Raw genomic sequence first — 15806 nt, 5'->3', positions numbered from 1 at the left:
CATAAACCATGCCACTCATAATGAAGGCCTTGTCTGATTTGAAAATAGTCTAACATGATTTAAAAGACACATTTCAAATGTGACATCTTACTCAAGTGGTGGATTTCCACTCTATTGCCGATGCCCCAAGAACCAGCGCATCTCTAGCTGAAGGTTCAGGGACACATAACAATTGGTGGGGTTTTACAGTGCCAGGGGCTGGGCTATGTGTTCAGTCCCTTTGGTTTCATTAGCATGGTTACTGGAGGACAACACCACAACATTTGAGGCCATAGTTATCATGACTCAGGAGGTTCAATGTGGTGCTTAATGGTGGATGAGACCAGCATTTCTGTCTTAAAGTTTTCCTCTTTGTCCTGGCCTAGAAATTGCTGTGACAACATGTGCCAGCAAAGTAGGCTGGCGAGCTAAACTGAAAAAATGTTGTGTCCTGTTCGAGTGGTACTTAGAAAAGAGTAAAAATTACTGAAACTGGAGACAACCTGCAGCAGTATTTCCCATTACCTTCTAGAGATAGGGAAGCAGAATGTACTGGTGCGATCAGAAAATATGATTTTACTTTCAAAGGAATTCATCAATCATCAAGGATCCCGTTCTACATCTCTAGAATACGGACATCTTAGGTGCAAGCTTGGGCAGAAATATTTTTGTTTTAACCTGCCAGCCTCTTGTATGAAGGAATTGGACAATGTCAGAGCAAATCAGTTAAACCAGATATTTTCATCACCATGAGACCTATAATTAAGTCTAAATTAAATAATATTTCGGACAATGTTAGACATTTGAGATTCCATATCAGTATATGTCACCTCAGTCAACTTCCCTAGTTTTGGTCTCAGTCTCCAGTGGAGGGATCATGGGTACATGTGGTGTTTTTACAGTGGTCTGGCCAATGAATGTGATACATGCTTTCTGTTTGTTTTCAATATGCCCCAAATTATTGGCAAGGATAGAAGGAGCAAAGTGGAGAACAAAGAAGCAATGTTCCGTTTTGGCCAAGGAGCCAATGGTTTCCAACTCTACAGTCACTAGCTATACTGCCACACTGAATGCTTCTAGTATATTCTTACTTTCTCCATTCAGTGAAAGTTATTGGTCTCGGTCTGGTAGTTAAGAAGAACTGGTTGCAGTATAATATGCTTGCTTTAATGCAGCTGAAGTCATGCAGGCCCTCAGCATTAAAATCCCATGTGAAACATTTTTTTAATTTCAGAAGTGGTATTTGAGTCATTGTCTAATCATCTGGGGCCATATTACTTAAAGTGCCCTGGGGCAGGGCAGGCATGTGCACCTGTTTTCTGCACCATAAGGGCCATTCAATATGACAAATGGGACTGAAGATACTGGTGTGACCCCTTTTATAATGCAGTTAGCACAAGCGCACATGTAGCCATACATGAACCCATCTTGCTCAGTAGAAACGCAAGAGGTAAAATTACTCTCAATGATAATAACTACCCCCTCACCCTCATGCTTAGTGTCTCACATCTTTACTCATATGTAAACTGCAATGATGGTGGAACATGGTGTGTGATACAATTGTGAAAGTGACTTGGGAATTATGCTTATAGATGACAAATAGCTTTTCTGTTGCCTGCAAACAAATGAAGTATCTGTAAAGGGATGGTGTTAAAAACTGGGGGCCAGATTTATACTTTTTGATGCAAACCTGCGTTAGCACAGGTTTGCGTGAAAAAGTATAGCGCAGGCTAGTGGCATTCCAGGATGCCAGCCGGGCGCCATATTTAAAGAATTGCGTAAGCTAGCGCTAAGGCCCGGTTTGCACCAAAATACATGATGCTAACCGGGTAGGGGAGGCATAGGGAAAACTGGAAGTTGTGTGGCAAAGAATGAAGCCAGTCAGGTTAGAGTCAAAAAATTACTCTAACCTGACTAGCATCACGTTTTTGATGCACAAACCCATGGACATGACTCCTGTCTTAGTAAAGACAGGAGTCATGCCCCCCTTGCCCAATGGCCATGCCCAGGGGACTTATGTCCACTGGGCATGGCCATTGGGCACAATGCCATGTATGGGGGCCCAAGTTAGCCCCCAGTATGGCACTTTAAAAAACAAATAAAAATACTTACCTGGACTTACCTGGGATGGGTCCTCCCATCCTTAGGTGTCCTCCAGGTGTGGGTGCCGGTGGGTGGGGATGTCACTGGGGGCAAGGAAGGGCACCTGTGGGCTGTTTCCATGGTCTGTGACCATGGAAAAAGGCCCACAGGTCCCCTAACACCCCCTAACCCAGGTGTTAAATAATGGTGTTAAGGAGGCTAAGCTTCATTATTTAAGGCACTCCTCCTCCCGTGCGTGATTTTTGCATGGGAGGGTGAATAAGGTGCTAGGGCCTTTGAGCCATTTTTTGCCCTGGAACACCTATCTTGCATCTCATAGATGCAAGGTAGGTTTTCACTGTATAAAAATTACGCTAACTCCATAACTTTGGCTCTAGACCTGGAGTTAGGTTTGCGTCAAATTAGCGTAAATACAAATTACACTAATTCGATGCAAACAGAGCATAATTATGGGCCTGGGTCTCTACTTGGCAGAGGTATGCACCCTGTTAAAGTAGTTAAAGTAGGGTAAGTCAGATACACACCTTAAACTAACCTTTGATCACCCTCTGGTAGCTCAGCACAAAGCAGTCAGGTTTAACTTAAGAGCCAATTTGTAAAGTATGTGTGCAATACTCAATTACAGTAATACAGTGAAGGACACCACAAATAAAGTATGAGCTTTACACTGGATAGTGATCCAAGCATTGGATCGTCAAATTGTGTAGGTATAAAGGGTGTTGAAGCCTCCTTTTCTATCTGCCCTCAGGAACAAACCAGAGACCAGCCAGCCTTAAGGTACAAGCAGAAATATTTAATAATACGTGCACGGAGACTGTGGCTTGAAAGGCCAAGGCCAAGCAGTCTGAATTGCGGAACTCCAATACAATCTTTTATGCATGAGAACCACAAAAGGGTGAAAATACATCATCCAATCAGAACAACTAAAAGCTAATTTCTTCTTCAAGTACATGGTGTGATGTTGATGAGGAGATGCATGGTATTACACGTATACTAGGCATCTATCCAATCACAGTAGAATAACATTTCATGGTGGCAGCGTGATACAAGATGACCACAAGGGTGACCTTCACATTTCTCAGACGGTTGGGACTTTCTAAGGCGTCACCAATTCAGCTTCCTCATAACCTCTCCTCAGACATATATGGACATTGAGATGTCTGTCTGTTGCTGGGTGAATGAAGCAATGCATGTCGCATGAGCTTTCTCTTTTAAGCAAGCCTTGCTTTACAAGCTGCCTGTCAGGGTTAATGTACTAAAGGTCATCCAACCTTCTGCATATGTTTTTCAGGCCTGTACATCATTGAGTATCACAGGATGAGGTCATGCCTGGGGGATAATAAAATGGTTTCCTTAGCCAGTTTCCACTCATAGATGCAAGGTAGGTTTTCACTGTAAAAAAATGACTCTAACTCCATAACTTTGGCTCTAGACCTGGAGTTAGGTTTGCGTCAAATTAGCATAAAAACAAATGACACTAATTTGATGCAAACAACACATAAATATGGGCTTGGATCTCTACTTGACAGAGGTATGCACCCTGTTAAAGTAGGGTAAGTCAGATACACACCTTAAACTAACCTTTGATCACCCTCTGGTAGCTCAGCACAAAGCAGTCAGGTTTAACTTAAGAGCCAATTTGTAAAGTATTTGTGCAATACTCAATTACAGTTATACAGTGAAGGACACCACAAAGAAATTATGAGCTTTACACTGGATAGTGATCCAAGCAGTGGATCGTCAAATTGTGTAAGTATAAAAGGTATCTGTAGGTAAATGCAGAATAGCCCCTAGATAGGGAAGCAGAAAGAAAATCCTTCACGGGTCCCTCTGGACCACTTTACTGAGATCAAGTCAGCCACCTGAGAGAAAGTGCAGTGGCACTGCAGGGACTACATGGTTCCAATCACACACACACTACCTGGTTCAAGATGGCAGGTACAGAGTGCTGTGGCCACTGGGTGTCCTGAAGCTGGGCTCCCAATGTTGCAATGATCCAGTTTTCTGGTGGCACTGTGGCAGTGTCACCTCAGGACTGTAGACGGGGCATAACGTTGCTCCAACAAGATCTCAGCATAGGAAGACTGTGTTCTAGGGTGATGCGTTGCTGTCAAGCGAGGGTCTAGTGAAGGGTTTAACACTGAGCCTTAAGCTAAACTGATGATTAGGGCAACCGTTACTAACAACCAGGACTCCGCGGCATTGAGAGATAAAGAATGGGTCCTTTGAGGTGACGAGTGGGGAGCGCCAAACTCTGCTTGCAGGAATCGCCACCTGTGTAGGATAACAAGCTGATTGAGGTAGGCTCAAATGCTGGTTTTACAGATAGCAGATTATGGTAGTTGTTTAGGAGTTAGGAAAGTCTTTGTTGGCCGTGAGACTTTGAGAACAGGGGGCAAGCCAACAAGCCCTTAGAGAGTCTTGGTATAAAGAATGTAGAGACAGGTCTAGTTCTTCTCACTCCAGGCAAGAAGCAGCAGGCAGCAGACCAACACAACAAAGCAAGTAGCAAAGTGGCAGTCCCTTCTACTGCACAGCACACCTCAAGGAGAAGGCTAGCATACAAATGCAATTAGCAAAATGGCACTCCCTCCTAGCAGCACAGCAGTCCTTCTTCCTGGAAGAATGTCCTTGGTTCCAGTAGAGTTCTGATTCAGTGCAGTTTGGGATCCAGTATTTATATCCAAATGTGCCTTTGAAGTGGGGGAGACTTCAAAGAGGCCTTTGAAGATCAAAAGGTCCCTGTCTTTCTTCCCTGTCTCAAAACATTCTACAGGGGGTATGCAGCCCTTTGTGTTAGGACAAACATAGCCCTATCAAGGTGTGTCAGCTCCTCCCTCCCATCTATCTCAGGAAAACCCATCAGCCTGGTGATGGACCATCAGGATGCAAATGTCGCACCCCAGCTCTCTACGTGTATGACTGTCTAGGGGGAATGCACAAAGCCCAGCTGTCATCCACCCCAAGCGTATATTCAGAGACACGCAGTGGCACAAAATGGTTAAAGTAAGAAAATGCCAGCTTTCTAAAAGTAAATTTTCAAACTTACAAATTAAAATCTGACTTCAGCATAATTATTCAAAATATACCATAATACTTAATAATATATTAAGTATAGTAGCATTTAATTTACAGGCCCTGGGCATATACAGTGCACTTTACTAGGGACTTAACAGTAAATTATAAATGCCAATTTTGGATAAGCCACTTTTACCATGTTTAGAGTACAGAGCACCTGCACTTTAGCACTGGTCAGCAGTGGTAATGTGAACGGAATCCTAAAGGCAGTAAAAATGATGTTAAAAAAGCAGGAGATCAGAGGGGAAAAAGTTAGGGTAAACCACACCAAGAATGCCAGGTCTAACAGATGCCATTAAAGTATCCCTTACAAATTCTTCCACAACAACTATTGCACTGTGAAGGGAATTTTAAGTCAATATGAGATGCAAAAAATTTGTTTCCTCAAGACTGACTTCATGCATCTAGCGTGGGAGTGCCTGGGAGTACCACAGTCATATTCCAAGTTAGAAACGGTTATATAAAAAATGATTGACTGTGACCTACAAGCAACCCATCAGTAATGTTAGACTTGGCATCCTTGGCGTGGTCTCCCCTAACTTTCTGCCTCTGTTTCCCAGGTTGTTCATGTGGATGGATTCTATTTTTGCTGTTTTTGTTACCCTGGGCACTTTACCACTGCTATCCAGGGCTACAGTGCAAGTAAAATGAATGTGTAATTGGCTTTCCATGATTGGCATAATGGATTTACTAGTAAGTCCCTTGTACCGTGCACTAGAGGTGCCCAATGCCTGTAAATCAAATGAATGCTAATAGTGGGCCTGCAGCACTGGTTGTGCTACCCACATTAGTAGCTCTTTAAACATGGCTCAGACCTGCCACTGCAGTGTCTGTGAGTGCAGTTTTAATGTGCCAATACAACTTGGCAAGTGTACACACTTGCAGGCCTAAACCTTCCCTTTTTATACATGTAAGGCACCCCCAAGGTAGGTCGTAGGTAGCCCCAGGGGCAGGGTGCAGGGTATGATAAAGGTGGTGCGGTTTTCACTGTTACAATGCCTACCTCTCTTGTAGGTTAACATGGAGGATGCCTTTACAAATAATTAAAGTGCAGATTCCCTTTGAGAGCACAGAGACGTGGAGTTTGTAGTCTCTGAACTCACAGTTTAAAAATACATCTTTTAGTGAGGTTATTTTTAGATTGTGTGTTTCAAAATGCCACTTTTTAGAAAGTAGGCATTTTCTTGCTTAATCCATTGTGTGACTCTGCTTGTTTGTGGATTCCCTGTCTGGGACAGTTTGACAGTTGGGCTGTTTGCACCTCTCTCTAGACAGTGACACAAAGGGAGCAGGGGTGCAGCCTGCATATCCTGACGAGCCATCTGTACCAGGAGGGAGGGGAGGAGTGGTCACTAACACCTGAAAGGTCCGTGTCTGCCCTCACACAATGCAGTCTCCAACCCCCTGGTGTGTGTCTGGAGTCTGGCCTCCGCATGGCAGGATCTTGAAGGCAGAAAGGAGTATAAGAAGACGACCCACAACCTCTGAAAATTGGATTACTTCAAGGATTCAAGAGGAACGTCTGCCTGAGAAGAGCTAAAGAGCTGAGGAGAAAGGCTGCCCTGGCCTGTGACTGTGCTGTGTTATTCTATCCTGCAGTTGCTGCTTCTGCCTGTGCAAGGGTACAGAGACTGGACTTTGTGGTATATTCCTGCTTGAAAAGTAACTCCAGGGACTTGGAGTAGAGCTTGCCTCCAGTTTTGAAGCCTCAGGGACAGCAAAGGCTTTACCAACCAGACCTGAGTCTACTTGTTGTGGACTCTAGCTTGTCAGTGTGCCATTCCAGTTCCTGGATCCCTGAATGTGAATTCCTGGAGAAAAACCAGTCTACCGATGCCGGATGATGCCGTGTGACTTCGCAAAGGATGCCGCTGCCTGGAACCACAACGCCGCTTGCCCAGAGGCCATGGACCTTGCTGAGTGCAAATCCGATGACCCTGTGAACTGACGCCACTACCCCGGTACCGTGACAATGCCTGCCCTGAGACCGTGGACCCCGTAGAAGTCCGACAACCCTGTAGGCCCTATGTCACTGCTACTGTCGATCCCGCCCGACTTCGCTGACACTGAAGTGTTGTAAGTCCAACATCCGTGATAACCTGACGCCATTGCAGTGGCTGCGGCCGTATAATGTCATCGCGACCCCGTGATGTCACCTGGCAGCATTGTGACTCTGCCGGACTTCACATCTAACGGAACTAAAGGACCGACCTCAGCATCTCTGACACAGCTTCACCTCCACCGCCCTGCAGTGAGGACCCGACGCTGCTGTCCTTCTTCCCCGTGGTACCGGAATCAACACCACATCGGACCTGGTGATGCTGCTCTCCCCGACTCTGTGCACCGGCCTGTTTTCTACTTTTTTTAAGGTACTGTACCGATGGGGTCAAACGTCTCTGTAAAGGGCGTCATTGGCATCACATTGTATGAAACAGCTCCATTACGACAGCATGTTTTACCAACTTACAGTGTTTTCACCTCAGATCACTATTTTCTTGCTTTTAAGTGCTAAATTCATATTTGGAACTGTATATTGTGGATTTTTATCGTATTTTGTCCTACTTTGTTTAAATAAATAGTATCTATTTTTCTAAACCATGTCATTTTGTAATGATTGCACTGAGTTACTGTGTGTGTTGGTACAAATACTTTACACTTAATCTCTGAAGTTAAGCCTGCCTGCTCGTGCCAAGCTACCAAGGAGGGAAGCGGGGGTTAAATAACGGTGATTCTCCTTTACCCTGACTAGAGTGAGACTCCCTTGCTTGGACAGGGAGTAACCTGACTGCCGACCATTGACCCCATTTCTAACAAGTAATATAACATTTGACTGCAAACTGCATCAACCCATCCAGTACAACCATTAATGAGATTTGTGTCGTTTTACAGAAAAATGAACAAGCAATTTATTTCACTGGTGGTCGTTATAGTCAAGGGACAAGTAGCAATTCAGTGAGATGGGGGTCCACAGCCTAAAATTATTGAATGTTTCAAACACCTAATTCTTTGCAACAATAGCTTAGAGATAAATGCTTCCCTCCACCCCTTGGAATCCAGGCCCACAGATATTTGCATGCAACTGCTTCAACATGAAGACAATAAAGTGAGAATTAAAGTTGAAAGTAAGGTTGCATTATAATAGAAGAAATATGCAGGAATTATTAAATGGCAGAAATTAATCTAAATTATATAAAAAGACAAAATATAATGCATAGAACAGTGGTGACGATGCACTTTGATACGTTTACTAAATTGAATTTCAATCTACTTTAATAGAAAAAACAATAATGATATGCATAACGAAATGCACCTTGAGCACCGACTGAATTCCACAGGAGACAAAAATAATTGTAGTGTCTTGCGGTGCTGTGTTTTAATTTTTGGTTAAAATAAAACAAAAAAAAAAAACTTTTTTATTTAAAAAAAGAAAATAGGATAGTTCTATCTCCCTATCCAACCTTTCGTTCGCAAGTAGCTTCTACATTACATAGAGCTCATGTGGTTGTGTTATCATTGTGGGAATAATTATGACATTTATTAGATGCAAAAGAAAGACTTTTTTAGATCTATTAGGGCAGGACTTTCACTTGTCTGACTACTTATGTGTAATGTTTGAGACAACAGGGCAAGAATATAGGGCATCATCAATGTCAATAAGTAGATTGGTGTGTTTCTTGAATGAAATTCCTCCAACGGTTGGGATTCAAGGTCAATCCAGAAGAAGCCTGTGCACTTCTTGGGAAAATATTCAGAGGGTGATTTTAGCTGAAATTTGCACTGCAGCTTCCTGGGCCAAAGACATGGGAAAGTTGGCAATTGCCCAGGGCCTCTACCTTCCCAGGGGCTCCTTGTGAAGTGAACGTTCTCTCTATTTGTTCCTGTCTATTCTATTTCTCTCGCACTCGCCCTCTGCCTACATCTACCCCTGACCCAGTCTCTCTACCCAGTGTAATTTCAAGAGTGTTTCAAGTCTCTTACAACTGTTGTTGTGTGACCCTCTTAAAATTTAACATTTAATTTTGTTTTGTTTGTCATCATGCTCCTCTATATTGAGGTGAATACCATACTCGCTCTGTTTTTTGCACTTCTTCAATTAGCTTTTTGCCTAACAAATGAAATCACATTTGATATTTACACTAAGTAGTGTTCTGTTGTACACATTTTCACAACTTTGCTCAGATAATTACATAAATCTAGGCAATTTATCAACATCAACCATAAGGTGCATATGTTGTGTAAAGGCTCAGGCATGCTATTGTAGGTAGATGTGTGTTTCAATGAATGAATATTATTTACAATACAGCTTCAGAAAAATGTTGCTTTACTGTGGTGAAGTCAGTGTCAGATCAAAGTGACAAAGATTGTAGAGGTCCCTAAATATTCCTGTGCCTTGAACCATGTGGAATCTCCTTCTTATAAAATTCTAATTGCTCATCACAGTATGCAGTCATTGAACCAAATTTTAGGTGTTGGCATCAAATCACTTCCCTGGAATTGGGTGACCTACTCTTTTGCCAGAAGCAATGCAAGTGCAGTGTACTTCTAAACTCCCACCTGGATGTCTCTCACAACCGCCAGCTAGGCTGTTTTAGGTGTCAGCTGAATGGTGTGGTAAATCACATTGGATATGTTTATGAATACTTCTTGCCAATATTTACTTATTGGAGAGATAGAGAACTCTCTTATGCATGGTCTGACACTTACTATATGTGGAATCCTTCCTCAGCCCATATTTCACCAGACATAATGGTGTGTGACATATTCTATGGATGAATATGATGTGTACATTTTTAGTACATAGGCAATTTAGTTATAAAATATTTAGCAACCTTTTTTTGTTTCAATATTTTTTTTATATTCACACTAGTCTACTTTATACTGTATAATTAAATAATAAATAATTACTATGTTTAAATATTGCTTTAACATTCCTTTATATTTATATTTTTATCTTTTCTAAATAACTTGATTTAACTTTATTTCACATGAGATTTTATCTTAAGTAACTACCTCATTGTTTTTTAAGTTTGGGTGTTGCAGTACCAGTGGTTGGCCATGAGTAGTGCTGAACCTACCACTAAAGTATATGTTACTACAAAAACGAGGTTTGTGGACAGTGAAAAGTAGTAAGCAGTTTCTGAATTAGGCCCCCGTTCCTCAGCATTGCACCATCTCGCGTAATATTTTCATAAAATTCTGATCTAGAACCAAAATGTACAGTGACTTGATTCCAGTCTATTTTAACATTATTGGTTGTTAAAGGGGTAAAGACCACAAGCCTTATATTCCTGGTACAGCACTGAAAGGTGCTAACAGCCTCTTACCTAAGTTAAAACCTGTGCACCCATTTCCAGGCTCTCTTCTTCTGTGGCTGGAATGGACATTCCCTGGGGGTCTGAATATGAAGATAACTGAATGATATGCAGATTTCCAATAATGAAATCATTTGAGCTGCATATTCACTTTCTTGTTTCTCTCACTTTATGTCACTATTTTCACAAATCTATTAATACAGCACAAGAATCACCCTCCTCTACTCACACCATTTATCATCTTCTCTCCAACATTGTCCAAGTATTAACAAAGATGCAACATCTGAACGCATGTGGTTTTTGCTGGTATATTTTATATTACATGAATGGAACCAAGGCTTGTCCTACTCATTTTGGGGGTCATTTTGACCTCGACCGCCGAGGGACCGCCGTGCGTAAGACCGCCATTGGTGGCGGTTTGCCGCTCGGCCTATTATGACCGTTGGCAGCTCTCCGTCCTTTTACGGATGGAGAGCCGCCAACAGCCATACTGGCGGGAGGCAGGGAAGTGGAGGTTGCTCCACCTCCACCGCCACGCCAACAGAACACCGCCCAGTGAATCACGTCCTGTGATTCGCTGGACGGTGTTATGTTGGTGGTGTGGTGTCAGCTGAGCTGCCCCCATGGCTCCCGTCCCCTCCCGGAGGATCGTCGGACCAGGTAAGTTGATCGTCTGTGAGGGGAGTGGGGGTGGGGGGGTGTTTTGTGGGTGCATGGGGGTGTGTATGTAGAGGGGGTGTGTGAGTGCGTGTATGCCTGCGGGGGTGTTGTGTGTATGGGAATGAGTGCGTGTATGTCTGTGGGTATGTCTCTATGGATGTGTGCGTGTATGTTTGAATGTGGGTTTGCATGTGTGACTGTGTGTGTGGATGTAGGCATGTATGTCGTCGTGTGTGCGTGTAAGTATGTAAGTATGTAGGTGGTGCATGCGTGCGTGTCATGTGGGTATGTGTTGTGTGTGTTCCTTCGATCCAGGAAAGAAACAGCAAACTTCGTAAGTGGTATTCTTCTTTATTTGTAAGCCGTAAGCAAGAACAGGTCATTCCTTCTCTGCCCTCCTCAACTGTCCCCCGTCCTCCCGTTCCACCCGCGTTCACCATCCATGACGTGGTGTCTCCATGACTCCCGTACATTCCACCCTCTCGTGCATTCCAGCCCACAATTCCAACCCACGATACAGTACATCCCAACACAACACATCCCCCTTCCTTAATAAGACCTGGTTCAATAAGACTTGACTAAGACTTACATTCCAACACACCCCCCTTCCTTAATACAATGAAAAAGAGAAAGAGAAAAAAATAAAAATAAAAAAATAAAAAAATAAATAAAACAAAAGAACCCCAAAAAGGAAATACAAAAGAAGAACTACTAAATAGTGAAATCCTTAATCTAAAACAAAGTCTTTTAGCCACAGAGGTAAATTTCTTCTTCTCTTGTCAGTGTCCAAAATCTGGTTGTGTTTCAACTCTTGTGAAACCAATTGTGACTCTTGTTTACTCTGAATTTGATCCCTTGCTTCACCAATTCCTTCCATATCATCGCCACCATTCGATTCGCTGGTTGATCCGTTATAGGAACTTTCAAGCGTACTACAATTACTGTCTCTCAAAACTGGTGTGCCTGGTTTATAGGTCTCACCATCATCCACTCCAAAAGGGTCATTCATCTTATTATCTAGATTCTCCACATCCTCACTTTCATGTACTTCTGGACATAATGCAATCCGTTTCAAATTCCACACTTTTCCATTTTGTAACTTCACAGCATTGTGTAATACCTCCTTTACTTGTTCCGGTTCAAAATATTGGCTCTCACCATTGACTACTTTGAAAGGTTTTTTAATTCTTTCCCAATCTCCAACCTTGACCTGGGTTTCTTTCGCACCATGAGCCTTATCAAAATATGATTTGCTTCTATCCTGTGTTTTTTCCATCCTCCTACGTACATCATTCACAGACCAAAAATCCATACCACATTTGTATAACCATGCTGGATTAAACTTGCACCTAGGCTTTCTACCCCTCATGGCAACAAATGGAATAATGCCAGTAACTTCGTTTTCTGTTACCCTATATGCCCAAACCGCTTTCCAAACAGCCGTATGCCAATCGTACTGTTTTCTCATAGCTGCTTGAATGACTCCCTTTAACACTCTGTTAAACCTCTCAACACAACCGTTACCACTAGGGTTGTACAATGAAGTGGTTTTGTGTGAAACTCCAACTCTATCGAAATAAACCTTAGCAATGTTTGAGACAAATTGTGCCCCATTGTCACTTAAGAGTAAAGCCGGAATACCTTCCGAACAAAATGTTTGGTCCAAACATTCCAACACAGATGCAGTATCAGCCTTTTTAACTACTTTAAACACAGGCCATTTTGAAAAAAAGGTCCATGATGACCACCAAATACTCCTGCTGTTCTCCAATAGGCCCCATTAAGTCTATGGCCACACATTCCCAAGGTACTACTGGAACTAACTTCTGATCCATAGGTGGTCTCAAAGTGTGTAAAGTTTTGTCAGCAGATGCACACACATGGCAATTACGCACAATTCTCTCCACTGCGCTATCAATTCCTGGCCACCAAAAATATTCTTTAACAATTGTTTTAGTACGTACTATCCCAAAATGACCCTCATGGCATAATTCTATGATGCTTGCACGTAAGTTCTTAGGAGGAACAAACCTATTGCCCCTCAAAATTAAATCATTCTCTATAGATAGCTCCGCTCTGACTTCCCAAAAATGTCTACTCCTTTCAGACAATAAATCTTTTTTGGGCCACCCTACCCGCAAAAATTTTAGCACACTTTGCAATTCCTCATCCTTTTTTTGTTCCACTTCCCACCTGTCCTTACTTAAAGCAGGTAAGACTGAATCAAAAATAAACGCTATTTTAAACTGATCCCAAGGGTCCTCCACACATTCTTCTAAAGGACATGGCATTCTAGAGAAACAGTCAGCCAACACATTCTTCTTCCCTGGTACGTACACCATCTTGTAAATGTACTCTCTCATCCTCATATAAATCCTCGCAATTCTTGGCGAGGCTATAACGCTACCCTCTGAAGACAAAAGTTTCATTAGTGGTTTATGATCACATTGGATGATGACACTCCTACCCCACACAAATGAACGAAAATGCTCCAAACCCCACGCACAAGCAAGTGCCTCTCTTTCAATAATGGGATATTTTTCCTCAGCAGATGTCAAAGATCTAGATGCAAACAGGATAATGTTCTCCGTACCACAATCATCCTTTTGTGACAACACTGCACCCAGACCTTTATCGCTCGCATCTGTGGTCAAGTAGCACTGGAGTTGCGGATCGAAACCACTCAAATTAGGGACCTTGCACAAACATTCTTTGATATGTTTGAATTCCACGTCACACTCTGAGTTCCAATCAAATTTTGCATTTTTTTAAAGAAGTTGTCTTATGTTGAATACTTTCTCTGCAAAATTTGGAATAAACTTTGCACAAAATTCTGCCATGCCCAAGAATGACCTAACGTCATCCTTACATGATTGTGGTGACATTTCCTTAATAGTGCTTACTAAAGATGGCTTAGGTTTAACTCCCTCGCCGCTAATAACGTGCCCCAAATATGTCACACTTCTCTCTGCAAACTTGCACTTACTCATTTCAACAGTCAATCCATTGTCATCCAAAATACGTAACACACGTTGCACTCTACCATCGTGACATTCTCTTTTGTTTCCAAACACAAGGATGTCGTCCTGGAAGAACATTACTCCTTTTTCCTTTCCAAATAGTTTGTGCATCAAACGCTGGAAAACAGCAGCGGCAGATGCGAAACCGAAAGGCATTCTTTTAAATTGAAAACACCCTATATGAGTGATAAAGGTTGTTAATTTCCTCGATTGTAGTGACAGAGGAATCTGATGGTACGCCGCTGATAAGTCAATACTAGAAAACCAATAGCGCCATTAAGACTGGATACCATTTCAGTAATTTTTGGCAACGGAAATTGGTCTATGACAATGTTATTGTTGAGGTGACGCAAATCCACACAAAGACGGATCTTCCCGTTACTGCATCGTGCTACGACCACCGGTGAAACCCATTCCGAGCTCTCAATGGGCTCAATTACGTTCATTTGTACCAATTTCTCCAATTAGTTCGACACTTCTTCTCTTACCATTATAGGTACAGGTCGTAATTTATGTACTTTAGGCTGTGCATCATGTTTCAATACAATCTCATGCTCAAACCCGCATAGTTTCCCGAGTTGATTGTTAAAGACTTTAGGAAACTTCTTTTCCAGTTCCTCTTCCATTGAATTTCCTAAATCTGCCAGAAGTACTTTATCCTCACTGTTGGGATCTAAAATCATATGTAATCTACCTTGGTCTTGCCAACCCAGGACTGAAGGTCCTTTTTTTGCTACATATAATTTACCTCTGGCACTCCTTCCTTTGAATTGAAAAACTAGCCATCTGTACCCAAGTACATTGATTTTTTCGCCCGTATAACTCTCCGGTTCAATGTCAGGAGTTAATAAATGTTTCCCTACTTTTGGCAAAAATTTATCTTCCCACACGTTCTCGTTAATTATGGTAAATGGCGATCCCGAATCAGCATGAATATTGATATCTATCCCTCCAATCTTCATTTCGCACATTGGTTTTTTTGACAAATAACTTCCATTAATGTTCAATACGAATTTGTTCTGTACATTCTTGATCATGTTAATATTTTCACATTCGTCTTCTGTATCGCTGTTGACTTTATTCTCATACACGCATTTAACGCTATTTCTTTTCTTTTGACATACTTTGCCAAAATGGCCAACTACGCCACAGTTGTTGCACCTTTGTTTCGCAGCGGGACACGATTTTGAAAATGCCAAGTGTTCTTTACTGCCACAACAATAACATCTTTTATCTCTGTGTTCTACCTTCTCCTTGTAGCTGAACGTTGGAGTTTTTTTTGATGCTCTCTCTTTGTAGTTAGATGTTGATTTGCGATTATTTATTTTGAAAACACTACAATCCTCTTTATCCAAAGGTTTCAATTCCGTCGCACACCTTCCCGAAATCTCAGCTTTACGAATAATCGCTAGAACATCTTCCAGTGGTGCATCGCCATTTATCCATAGGCGTTCCTATATGGACTGATTACGAGCATGCATGACTAATTGATCTCTAATGAGATCATCATGTAAAATGCCAAATTTACAATCAATGGCTAACTTCTTTAATTCCACTACGTAATCATCTACCTCTTCTTCTTTATGCTGTTTGCGTTGAAAAAATTTGAAACGTGTGATGCCAATGCATACTTTTGGTGCGAAATACTTGTCAA

At 42.1% G+C, this 15806-nt stretch overlaps 1 protein-coding gene across 1 annotated transcript in view; it reads left to right on the top strand.

Moving 5' to 3' along the window:
- LOC138262461 (ATP-dependent translocase ABCB1-like) overlaps positions 1–15806 on the top strand; it is a 691566-nt gene that overhangs the window by 381924 nt on the left and 293836 nt on the right. The gene's annotated exons all lie outside the window — the stretch shown is intronic.

The sequence above is a fragment of the Pleurodeles waltl genome, chromosome 10, assembly GCF_031143425.1.
Source record: "Pleurodeles waltl isolate 20211129_DDA chromosome 10, aPleWal1.hap1.20221129, whole genome shotgun sequence".
Classification (NCBI taxonomy): domain Eukaryota; kingdom Metazoa; phylum Chordata; class Amphibia; order Caudata; family Salamandridae; genus Pleurodeles; species Pleurodeles waltl.
This window is presented reverse-complemented; position numbering and strand designations above follow the sequence as displayed.